Below are 13,700 nucleotides of genomic sequence, written 5' to 3'. Positions count from 1 at the left end.
ATTCTGGGGCGCCTGGGTGGCTCAGAGCGTCCGACTTCAGCTCAGGTCACGATCTCGCAGTCCGTGAGTTCGAGCCCCCCACCTGGGGCTCTGTGCCGACAGCTCAGAGCCTGGAGCCTGCTTTGGATTCTGTCTCCCCCTCTCTCTGCCTCGCCCCCCTCTCAAAAATAAACATTAAAAAAAAAAAAACCCCAGCAGCATTACATTGGAAAATGGGAAAGGTATATATAGGATATGGCCTGGGTAGGTTTCAGAACACAAGCACTTTTTTTAAAAAAAAATTGAGATCTGACACACAACATTGTGTAAGTTGAAGGGGTACGATACGTTGATCTGATACGTTTATTAACATGCAGAACTTTCACCTCAGCATTTGTTAACACTACGACGTCACACAGCTGTCATTCCTTTTTACGTCACACAGCTATCATTCCTTTTTTGTGGTAAGAACACGTAAGGTCTAGCCTCTCAATTTTGAGGTCTGGAATACAGGTCATAATCACTGTGCTGTGCGGCGGACCGCCAGAACATTCGCCTTCCAGCTCCAAGTCTGTACCCTTAAACTACAGCCCCCTAATGCCTCTGCCCCGCTGGTAACCACCGTCCTACTCTGTTTCGAGGAGCTGAGGCTTTTCATTAAATGGTTCAGCCTCCCTTTCTACCTGAGCCTGTAGTATCCAAGCATCCTCTCTCTTAGCCCACATCTCTGCTCTCCTGCCAGTCCTCGGTTGGGTACTTGTCATTTGCATGTAGATTTCCCTCTTGCACCCAAGGCTGTTGAACGGTAATTTTAAACAGTTCCAGGTGGGGCGGGGGGCGCCTGGGTGGCTCAGTTGGTTAAGCGGCCGGCCCCAGCTCAGGTCACGATCTCGCAGTCCATGAGTTCAAGCCCCGCATCGGGCCCTGTGCTAACGGCTAGGAGCCTGGAGCTCGCTTCGGATTCTGTGTCTCCCTCTCTCTCTGCCCCTCCCTCTGCTCACATTCTCTGTCTCGCTCTCAGAAATAAACAAACATTAAAAAAAAATTTAGAAACAAAAAAGAGTGTCTATCATTATCACAATAAAATGCCTTAGGCTTCACTTCTACTTTGTCTTATATCAGAAACACTATCCCTGCCCTTTTTAAAAATATTTCCCTGGTATACTTTGTGCAGTCCCTTATTTTTTGCCTTACTAACTTCTAATTGTAGACATGTCTGCTGTATACGGTATGTATTTGGATATTGTTTTGTGAACCAAATTAAAACTATCTTTCTTTTCATAGGTTTGTTAAACCCATTCACATACAAATGGCATGTTTGGTCTCAACCCTGTCATAATTTTCATAAAACTTGCTATTTCCTTTCTTTCTTTTTTTTTTTTTTTTGGAGAGAGTGTGTGGGCGAACGGGGGAAGGGGAGAGAGAGAGAGACAGGGGGAGGGCGACAATCCCAAGCAGGCTCCACACGGTCGCTGTCAGCACAGAGCCTGAGGCAGGGTTTGATCCCACGAACCGTGAGATCATGACCTGAGCCGAAATCAAGAGTCAGACACTTAGCTGACTGAGCCACCCAGGTGTCCCAAAACTTGCTGTTTTCTAATGATTTTATTCACTTACTTTTCTAATTATTTTTGATTTAGAGAAAATTTTCAAAGATAGTACAGGGAATGGTCACATATGTGTACCCATCTTTTTTTCTTTTTTTTTAATGTTTACTTTTGAGAGAGAGAGAGAGAGAGAGAGACAGAGCACGAGCGGGGGAAGGGCAGAGCGCGAGAGGGAGACACAGAATCCGAAGCAGGCTCCAGGCTCTGAGCTGTCAGCACTGAGCCCGACACGGGGCTCGAACCCACAAGCCGCGAGATCATGACCTGAGCCGAAGCTGAACGCTTAACGGATTGAGCCACCCAGGCCCCCCTATATGTGAGCCCATCTTACATTAGTTAGTATGGGGAATTCGTTACACTTAATGGACCGGTACTGATAGTTACGAACAACGTCCACACCTTATTCCATTGCCCTTAGTTTTTCCGTGGGGCTGCTCGTCTGTCCCAGGAGCATATTCAGGATGTCACATTACTTTCGGCCTCCATCTGCTCAGGTTCCTCGCTGTGCGGGTCTCCTTGTTGCCTAACTGGAGAGTTTTGACGAGTACTGCTCGGGGATTTTGCAAAGTGCCCCACGGGGATGTCTCTGAAGTGCTTTCTCATCATTAGACTAGAATCGTGGGTTTGGGGAGGCGGCCGTGGGGGGGTGGGGGGAGACCGCACAGGCCAAGTGCCGTTTTCATCACGTCGTGTCAAGGGTACATTCTCTCGACATGACTTATCACCGGCCGTGTTGACCTTGGTCACCAGACACAGGTCGTCCTTCTAGCTAGGTTATAAAGTTATTCTCACCTCCCCCCTTCATACTATACTCTTTGCCAAGTCTTCTTTGTTACACGTAAGGAGTGGCACTTACGCCTCACCCCCCGTGAATGAATTTAATTAAATTTTCTAATTTATACCCAAGTTAGTTAGCACATGGTGCAGCAATGATTTCAGGAGGAGATTCCTCAGTGCCCCTTCCCCATTTGGCCCATCCCCCCTCCCACAACCCCTCCCGCAACCCTCAGTTTGTTCTCCATGTTTCTGAGTCTTTTCTGTTTTGTCCCCCTCCCTGTTTTTATATTATTTTTGCTTCCCTTCCCTTAGGTTCATCTGTTTTGTCTCTTAAATTCCACATAGGAGTGACAAATATGCTACTTGTCTTTCTCTAATTTCGCTCGGCATAATCCCCTCCAGTTTCATCCACGTAGTTGCAAATGGCAAGATTTCATTCTTTTCGGTTGCCGAGTAATATTCCATTTGGAATTCTTCTACATGGGAGATTTACTTTTCTCCTGCATGCATTTATTTACGTCTACTTACTTATCGAATGATGCATTTACAACCCTATGGATCACGGACACGTATTTTGTACTTTGGGTTACATCCGGTATTACGCCGTTCACTCTGTTGCTCAACCTGATCCAGCGCTGGCCACGGGGAGCTCTTTAAGTTGGCTCCATGTCCCTCCATCATACTGTCCTTAAAGCACGTGCTGGCATCCGAAGATGCCCCCGGGGAACATCGGTTATCCAGGCATACCTCAGAGAGATTCGGTAAAGTGAGGATCGAAAACAACATACGTACCTTAGTTTAAAACTACTGAAAAAAATGAATGGCTAAAAAATGCTAACCACCGCCTGAGCTTTCGACGAGCTGTCATCTCTTCGCTGGTGCGGGGCCTTGCCTTGGTGTGTGGACGGCTGCGGACTCGTCAGGGTGGTGTTTGTTGAAGGGGGCTGTGGAACTTTCTCGAAGTAAGACAAGAGTGAAGTTTCCTGCCATCGACTGACTCTTCCTTTCGTGCCGATGCTGTTCGGCAGCATTTTACCCACAGCAGAACTACTTCTCCCAAAACTGGAGTCCGTGTTCCCGGATCCTGCCGCAGCTTTATCAACCACGTTTGAAGTCTATGTCACATTCGAAATCCCCTGTTGTCGTTTCAGTGGTCTCCAGGTCTTCACAGCCTCCTCACCAAAGGTGGGTTCCATCTAAGGAAACCATGTTCTTTGCTCACCCAGAAGAGGCAGCTGCTCATCCTTCAGAGTTTTATCATGAGATCCCAGCAATTCAGCCCCACGTTCAGGCTCCACTTCTGATTCGAGTTCTCTTGCTGTTCCCACCACACCTGCAGTTAACGTCCTCCACCCCAGTCTTGAACCCCTCAAAAACCATCCACAAAGTTTGGAATCACTTCTTCCAAATTCCTGTTCATGTTGATATTTTGACCTCTTCCCACGAATCACAAATGTAACGGCACCTACATGGCGAATCCTTTCTGAGGGATTCTCAATTTGCTTCGCCCAGATCCATCAGAGGAATCGATTTCCGGCAGCCTTAATGAAATGCATTTCGTAATTGACGAGACTCGAAAGTTGAAATTATTTCTTGATCCATCGGCTGCGGAATGGATGTGGTGTTAACGGTCACGAAAAGAACATTAACCTCACTGCGCATCTCTGTCTCAGGTGACCAGGAACCTTTCTTTTTCTGACCAGTGGGTCTCAACAGTGGGCTTAAAATAGTCAGTAAGCTGTACTGGAAACACACGTGCCGTCAACAAGGCTTGGTTGTTCCATTTACAGAGCACGGATGGAACAGATTTAGCGTAATTCTTAAGGGCCCTTGGATTTTCAGAATGGTAAATGAGCATCAGCCTCAAATGCAAGTCAGCAGCTGTGTTAGTCCCTAACAAGTCAGCTTGTCCTTTGGAGCTTTGAAGCCAGGCGTTGACTTCTCCTCTCTAGCTATGGAAGTCCTACATGGCATCTTCCAATGGAAGGCTGCTTTGTCTACACTGAAAATGTGTTGTTTGGTGTCGCCACCTTCATTGATCGGCTTCGCTAGATCTCTCTGGATGACTTTCTACAGCTTCGACATCAGCACCTGCTTCAACTTCCACTGTGATGGGCTGGAGATGTAACCTCATGCACTAACCTGTGCTAGCATCGAACTCATCTTCTGCAGCTCCCTCGCCTCTCTGAGCCTTCCTGGAACTGAAAAGGGTGAGGGGCTTGCTCTGGGTTGGGCTTAGGCTTAAGCTAATGCTGTGGCTGGTTTGATCTTCTATCCAGACCAAACTTTCTCCCGAATCACCAACAGGCTGTTTCGCTTCCTATCATTCATCTGTTCACTGGAGTTAACACTTTTAATTTCCTTCAAAAACATTTCCTTTGGGGGCGCCTGGGTGGCTCAGTCAGTTAGGCATCTGACTTCGGCTCAGGTCATGATCTCACCGTTCATGAGTTCGAGCCCCAGGTAGGGCTCTGTCCTGATGGCTCAGAGCCTGGAGCCTGCTTCGGATTCCATGTCTCTCTCTCTCTCTCTCTCTCTCTCTCTCTCTCTGCCCCTCCCCTGCTCACGTTCTCTCTCTCTCAAAAAAATAAATAATAAATTTTAATGAATTAAAAAGAAAATGCCCTCTGCCACTCTCCCCTACTCATGTGCTCTTTCTAAAATAAAATTTTAGGAGTGGCCAGACGGCTCAGTTGGTTAAGCGTCAGACTTCAACTCAGGTCACGATCTCGCAATTCATGGGTTCGAGCCCCGCACTGGGTTCTGGGCTGAGAGCTCAGAGTCTGGAGCCTACTTCAGATTCTGTGTCTCCCCCTCCCCCCCCCCCCGCCCCTCCACTGCTCATGCTCTGTCTCGTGCTCTCTCTCTCAAAAACAAACGTTAAAATAAAATTTTTAAAAATGAAGTTTGAAATATGAGAATTGCCCAAGTATGACACAGAGACATGAGGCGAGCAAATGCTGTTGGAAAAATGGTGCCAAAGGACTTGCTTGGTGCTGGGTTGCCACAAGGCCCGAGTTTACAATGCGTGCAGCGTGTGCAAAGCACGATCAAATGAAGTGTAACAGGAGGAGGTGTGCCTAGATTCCCCCTCCCCCTTCCAGCGCCCTAAAATCAGTCATCTCTCCAAGAAACCTTGGCGATTTTTATTAAATCAGAGTCTTAGAAACCGATGTGTGGATACTAGGATACTTCTTCTCCTAGAAGATCCTTTTTTTCTAGGCATCATAAGGTTTTACAATTACACAGATTGTTTTGTAGGCTGTGTTCTCATGAGATATGTATTCTGCGTTATTTTTAGAACTTCAGGCTCACGTATTTGTTCTAGTTGTTATCTCTGTACTTATCCCTTTCTGGTACCTCTCTGTCTCCTCATCCAACAGGTCACTACCTGGTTCATTATGGGGTTTATTTTTAGGTCTTCTCATGCCCTCCAATTGCCCATACCTCAGTGAGCTTATTTCATTTCCTCTCATTTATAAGTTGCATTATTTCTACCTTGTCGGCATGTGCGCCATTCGCGTGGACACTTGTCTCCCACCCTGATCCCCATTCCTGCCTCAGTCTTCTATGTATATTTACATACTTCAAGTGCTCGCCATCATTCCTTTGGCCGTAGTTTCCCAACTGTTGACTGTCGCTTGGTTGGATGATATTCATCCTTTAGTCGATGGTGCAGAACATCCTATGTCCTGACGTACTGCAAACTGTTTTATGCAGCCTTGACATTTACAAGAAAGCATGTATAATCCTCGGTTCACACTTATGTCAAGTCTTGTTTAAAACACTGCTTCACTGTTGACCATTTTTTTTCACTGTTGACTATTATTTATCTTTGAGAGAGAGTGAAAGTGGGAAAAGTGGGACAGGGGCAGAGAGAGGGGGAGACACAGAATCCGAAGCAGGCTCCAGGCTCCGAGCTGTCAGCACAGAGCCCAACGCAAGGCTCGAACTCACGAACCACGAGATCATGACCTGAGCTAAAGTCAATGCTTAACCAACTGAGCCACCTAGGTGCCCCTGTTGATGATTTTTTACACAAGAAACTAATAAATCATCTAGGTACTTTGGGGCAAAGAAATAAAACTGAGTTGACATGCTAAGAGCAAGTCTTCAGGTAGACTTAAATATCAGCCTGTCTGAAACTTGACATTCAATATTAACTCATAATGAACAAAAATTTGTATTCGGACTTCAAGCTGTATTACAAAGCTATAACCATCAAGACAGTATGGTACTGGCACAAGAACACTCAGATCAATGGAACAGAATAGAGAACCCAGAAATGGACCCACAAACGTACGGCCAACTAATCTTTGACAAAGCAGGAAAGAATATCCAAAGGAATAAAGACAGTCTCTCCAGTGAACGGTGCTGGGAAAACTGGACAGCGACATGCAGAAGAATGAACCTGGACCACTTTCTTACACCAGACACAAAAACAAACTCAAAATGAATGAAAGACCTCAATATAAGACAGGAAGCCATCAAAATCCTCGAGGAGAAAGCAGCCAAAAACCTCTTTGATCTTGCCCGCAGCAATTTCTTACTCAACACGTCTCTGGAGGCAAGGGAAACAAAAGCAAAAATGAACTACTGGGACCTCATCAAAATAAAAAGCTTCTGCACAGTGAAGGAAACAATCAGCAAAACTAAAAGGCAACTGACCGAATGGGAAGAAGATATTTGCAGACGACATATCAGATAAAAGGTTAGTATCCAAAATCTATGAAGAACTTCTCAAACTCAACACCCAAAACACAAATAATCCAGTGAATAAATGGCCAAAACACATGAACACTTTTCAAAGAAGACATCCAGATGGCCAACCGACACGTGAAAAAATGCTCAACGTCACTCACCATCAGGGAGATACAAATCAAAACCACAATGAGATACCACCTCACACCTGTCGGAATAGCTAACATTAACAACTCCGGCAACAACAGATGTTGACGAGGATGCAGAGAAAGAGTATCTCTTTTGCCCTGCTGATGGGAATGCAAACTGGTGCAGCCACTCTTGGAAAACAGCATGGGGGTTCCTCAAAAAATTAAAACTAGAACTACCCTACGACCCAGCCATTGCACTACTAGGCATTTATCCACAGAATACAGGCGTGCTGTTTTGAAGGGGCACATGCACCCCCATGTTTATAGCAGCACAGTTGACAATAGCCAAAGTATGGAAAGAGCCCAAATGTCCATCGATGGATGAATGGATAAAGAAGATGTGGTATATATACAATGGAATATTACTCGGCCATCAAAAAGAATGAAATCTTGCCATTTGCAACTATGTGGATGGAACTGGAGGGTATTATGCTAGACGAAATTAGTCAGAGAAAGACAAATATCATAGGACTTCACTCTTATGAGGAATTTAAGATACAAAACAGATGAACATAGGGGAAGGGAAGCAAAAACAATATAAAAACAGGGAGGGGGACAAAACATAAGAGACTCAAATATAGAGAACAAACTGAGGGTTGCTGGAGCAGGTGTGGGAGGGGGGATGGGCTAAATGGGGAAGGAGCACTAAGGAAACTACTCCTGAAATCGTTGTTGCGCTAACTTGGATGTAAACTTGAAAAATAAATAAATAAATAAATAAATAAATAAATAAATAAATAAAAATTGGTATTAACCATACAGGATGTTTAATTTTACAAGTAAAGCTAGCTGGGCCATGGTGCTCAGGTGTTTGGTCCAAACGTTGTGAGTGTATCTCTATAAAGGTGCTTCTTGAAGGAGATCAACTTGTTTTGAGATTAACATTTAAATCGGGTGACCTGGAATAAAGCAGATTACCCTCCACAGAGTGGATGCACCTCATCCAGTAAGGTGAAGGCACCAATAATAAGAAAAAGAGGGACACATCCCGAGCGGGAAGGAGTCCCAGCAGCAGGCAGCCTTTGCAGCTGAAGTGCAGATCTTCCAATGGGTCTCCTGCCCGCCAGCCCGCCCTGCAGGTTCTGGACTTTAACACTTGAGAGTCATGTGATCTCATTCCTTAAGATTAATAAATTAATCTCAATCTCAATTTCTCTCTCTCTCTCTCTCTGGCCTCCTCATACACATACGCCTGCTATTGATTCTGTTTCTTTAAAGAACATGGGCTAATAGGGGCGCCTGGCTGGCTCAGTCAGTTAAACATCTGACTCTTGATTTTGGCTCGGGCCATGATCAGTTGTGAGGTCGAGCCCTGTGTTGGGCTCTGCATTGAGAAAGCAGAGCCTGCTTGGGTTTCTCTCTCTCTCTCTCTCTCTCTCTCTCTGCCCCTCCCCTGCTCACTCTCTCAAAATAAATAAATCAACATTAAAAAAAAAAAAAGAACATACTGGTACCAAGAGTGTTTTTAAAGGAATAAAATCTTAGGACACCTGGGTGGCTCAGTCAGTTCAGGGTCTGATTATTGATTTTGGCTCAGGTTATGGTCCTGGGTCATGAGATCAAGCCCTACATCAGGCTCCATGCTGAGTGTGGAGCCTGCTTAAGATTCTATCTCTCCCGGGGTGCCTGGGTGGCTCAGTCGTTGAGCATCCAACTTCGGCTCAGGTCATGATTTCGGGGTGAGTTCAAGCCCCACGTCGGGCTCTGTGCTGATGGCTCAGAGCCTGGAGCCTGCTTCGGATTCTGTGTCTCCCCCTCTCTCTGCTCCTCCCCAACTCACACTCTGTCTCTCAAAAATGAATAAACGTTAACAAAATTGTAAAAGATTCTGTCTCTCCCTCTACCCCCTCTCCCCTGCTCACATGCGCTCCCTCTCTCTCTCTCTCTCTGAAATAAAATTAAACTAGGGGCACCTGGGTGGCTCTGTCAGTTAAGCATCCGACTTCAGCTCAGGTCATGATCTCATGGTTTGTGAGTTCGAGCCCCGCATCGGGCTCTGTGCTGACAGCTCGGAGCCTGAAGCCTACTTCGGATTCTGTGTCTCCCTCTCTCTCTGCCCCTCCCCTGCTCGCACTCTGTCTCCGTCTCTCTTAAAAATAAATAAAACGTTAAAATAAAATTAAACAAAGGAATAAAATCTCAAAGATGAGTTTTCTCAACTGATTCTGGAGTCTCTGGAATTGGCTAATATGATTATATTTAGAGATAACAGGCCCCTGAGGCAAGGCACAAAGTATGACCCATGAAGAGGTGCACAGTACACCAAAAGAACTACTTATTTTTTCTAACTTACAGAGAAACAAATCTAGAGTATATGTGTGGGCATGGATATCAAATATGGAGGATAACAGTGGAAGGATCCTAAAGTTGGTTCACGCTGAATTTATTGCTACGTGTAAATGGGTGTCAGAGGCAAGCTGGAAGAGCAATACTTATATCAAACAAACTAGACTTTTTTTTGAGGGGGGGGGTGTAGAGAGAGAGAAAGAATCTTAAGCAGGCTCCATGCCCGATGCAGGGCTCAATCTCACAACTGTAAGACCCTGACTTGAGCCAAAATCAAGAGTCAGACGCTTAACCAACTGAGCCACCCAGGAGCCCCAAACAAACTAGACTTTAAAACAAAGACTGTAACTAGAGATAAAGAAGGGCATCGTATCATAATAGAGGGGACAATCCACAAGAAGATACAGCAACTGTAAATATCAATGCACCCAACATGAAAGCACCCAAATATATGAAACAATTAATAACAGAAAGGAACCAACTGATTATAAAAATACTGGGGGACTTTAACACCCCACTCATATCAATGGACTGATTACCTAAACAGAAAGTAAACAAGGTAACGATGGCTTTGAATGACACACTGGACCAGATGGTCTTAGCAGACATATTGAGAACATTCCATCCTAAAACAGCAGAATACACATTCTCCTCAAGTGCACATGGGACATTCTCCAGAATACACCACATTATTAGGTGACAAATCAGGCCTCAACAAATACAAGAAGACTGAAATCATACCACACACCTTTTCTGACCATGCTATGAAACTAGAAATCAACCACAATATAAAATCTGGAAAGAGCACAAATACATGGAGGTTAAACAATGAATGGGTCAACCAGGAAATCAAAGAAGAAAAAAAAATACATGAAAACACAAGGTTCTACTAAACAATGAATGGGTCAACCAGGAAATCAAAGAATAAAAAAAAAAAAAATACATGAAAACACAAGGTTCCAAAACCTTTGGGATGCAGCAAAAGCAGTCCTAAGAGGGAAATATATAGCAATACAGGCCTACCTTAAGAAGCAAGAAAAATCTCAAATAACCTAACTTTACACCAAAAGAGCTAGAAAAAGAACAAATGAAGCCTAATGCCAGCAGAAGGAAGGAAATAATAAAAGCTAGAGCAGAAATAAAGGATACGGAAACTAAAAACAAAACAAAAACAAAAACAAAAAAACAATAGAACACATCCATGAAACCAAAGGCTGGTTCTTTGAAAAAATCAATAGAATTAATAAACCTCTAGCCAGACTTATCAAAAAGAAAAGAGAGGGGCGTCTGGGTGGCTCAGTCGGTTAAGCGTCTGACTTCAGCTCAGGTCACAATCTCGCGGTCCGTGAGTTCGAGCCCCGCGTCGGGCTCTAGGCTGATGGCTCAGAGCCTGGAGCCTGATTCCGATTCTGTGTCTCCCTCTCTCTCTGTCCCTCCCCTTTTCATGCTCTGTCTATCAAAAATAAATAAACATTAAAAAATTTTAATAAAAAAGAAAAGAGAAAGGACACAAATAAAACCACAAATGAGAGAAGAGAAATGACAACCAAACAACCAACACCACAGAAATGCAATTATAAGAGACCATAAAAAATTATATGCCAGCAAATTGGACAACCTGGAAGAAACCGATAAATTCCTAGAAACATGGAAACTACCTAAACTGAAACAGGACGAACTAGAAAACTTGAACAGACCAATAACTAGCAAAGAAATTGAACCAGTAATCACAAAATTCCCAACAGAAGTCCAGTGCCAGATGGCTTCACAGGCAAATTCTACCAAACATTTAAAGAAGAGTTAATACCTATTCTTCTCAAGCTATTCCAAAAAAATAGAAAAGGAAGAAAAACTTCCAAATTCATTCTATGAGGCCAACATTACCCTGATACCAAAATCAGATAAAGACTCCACTAAAAAAGAGAACTACAGGTGAACATCCCTGATGAACATGTATGCACAAATTCTCAATAAAATAGTGGCAAATAAAAATCCAACAATAATAAAAGAATCATTCATGGGGCACCCAGCTGGCTCAGTTGGTAGAACACGTGACTCTTGACCTCAGGGTTGTAACCTCAAGCCCTGGGTTAGGTATAGAGATTAGTGATTAAAAAAAATAATTATAAAAAGAATCATTCAACATGATCAAGTGGGATTTACTCCTGGGTTGCAAGGTGGTTCAATATTTGCAAATCAATCAACATGATACACCACATTAATAAAAGAAAGGAAAGAAGGGCGACTGGGTGGCTCAGTTGGTTAAGCATCTGACTCTTGATTTCAGCTCAGGTCATGATCTCACAGTTTGTGGGATCAAGGCCCACATCAGGCTCTGGGCTGACAGTGTGGCTGCTGCTTGGGATTCTCTCTCCCTCCCTCTCTGCCCTTCCTCTTCTCTCTCTCTCTCAAAATAAATAAACAAACACTTTCTAAAAAGAAAAGAGGGGTGCCTGGGTGTCTCAGTTAAACATCCAATTCTTGTTTTGGCTCAGGTCACAATCTCAGACTTAATGGGATCAAGCCCCTCGTTGGACTCTGCACTGAAAGTGTGGTGCCTGCTTGGGATTCTCTCAGTCCCTTTCTCTCTGCCTCTCCCCTGCTCATGCTCTCTCTCAAAAAATAATTTTAAAAAAAATTAAAATAAAAGAAAGGATAAGAACCATATGATCATTTCAACAGATGCATAAAAACCATTTGATAGGGGCGCCTGGGTGGCGCAGTTGGTTAAGCGTCCGACTTCAGCCAGGTCACGATCTCGCGGTCCGTGAGTTCGAGCCCCGCGTCAGGCTCTGGGCTGATGGCTCAGAGCCTGGAGCCTGTTTCCGATTCTGTGTCTCCCTCTCTCTCTGCCCCTCCCCCATTCATGCTCTGTCTCTCTCTGTCCCAAAAATAAATAAATGTTGAAAAAAAAAAAAACCATTTGACAAAGTACAACAACCATTCATGATAAAAAAAAAAAAACCCTCAACAAAGGAGGTTTAGAGGGAACCTGTCTCAACATAATAAAGGCCCTATACAAACAACCCACAGTTAGAGCACTTGGGTGGCTCGGTCAGTTGACCGTCCGGCTCTTGATTTTGGCTCAGGTCATGATCCCAGCGTTGTGGGATCCTGGGGGTGTTGGGCTCAGCTCCAAGCATGGAGCCTGCTTAAAGATTCTCTCTCCCCCCCCGCCCCTCTCTTCCACTTGTGTGCCCACACGCTCTCTCTTTAAAAAAAAAAAAAAAGACACAGCAACCCTCTGTATGTACATGCATAACAACAGAGGGGCAAAACATGTTAGGCAAAAATTGGCAGAATTGCAAAGAGAAGTAAATGAATCCACTGGAGAGTTCAGCAGCCTTCTATCAGTAAGTAGGAGTTCCAGCAGGCAGAAGCTCAGGATGGGCAGAGTTGAACTGAACACCACCATCAGTCAACTGGATTTGACTGAACTGTATTTAATTCTTCACCCAACAACAGCAAAATAAACATTCTCCAAGCTCGCATGGAATACTTACCAACACAGGTCACGGTCTGGGACATAAGACACACCTTAAAATTTTTGAAAGGCTAGAAATCAGATAAAGTATTGCCTCAGTCCAGGATTAATCTAGAAACAAGTAATAGGTACTTTGAAACCACCCCCAGCCCGTACTTGGAGAATAAACGATATACTACACGTGGATAAAAGAAGAAGTCTCAAGAACAATTAAAAATTATATTAAAGGAAAATGAAAATAAAACATCAAAATTTGAGTGATGCAGCAAAACAGTATCCACAAGGCAATGTTTAGCATTGAATGCATACACTAAAAAGGAACAGCCAGAAGCAACAATCTAAGCCTCTACTTTAGAAAATTAAAAAAACAAATTAACCCCAGAAGAAGCACAATAAAAATTAAAGATAAAATTGTGGACAATAAAGAATAATCAAGAAAATGAAAAGCTGGTTCTTTCAAAAAGGCAATAAAAGAGGAAAGACAAATTAATTTCAAGAATGAAAGCAGGGATGGGGCACTTGGGTGGCTCAATCCGTTGAGCATCTGACTTTTGATTTCAGCTCAGGTCATGATCTCACAGTCATGAGATCGAGCCCCATGTTGGGCTCCATGCTGAGCACAGAGCCTGCTGGGGATTCTGTCCTTCTCTCTCTCTCTCTCTCTCTCTCTGCCCC

This window comes from Herpailurus yagouaroundi, unplaced genomic scaffold (assembly GCF_014898765.1).
Source record: "Herpailurus yagouaroundi ecotype Mexico unplaced genomic scaffold, PumYag 200, whole genome shotgun sequence".
NCBI lineage: Eukaryota > Metazoa > Chordata > Mammalia > Carnivora > Felidae > Herpailurus > Herpailurus yagouaroundi.
Note: the sequence above shows the minus strand (reverse complement) of the source record.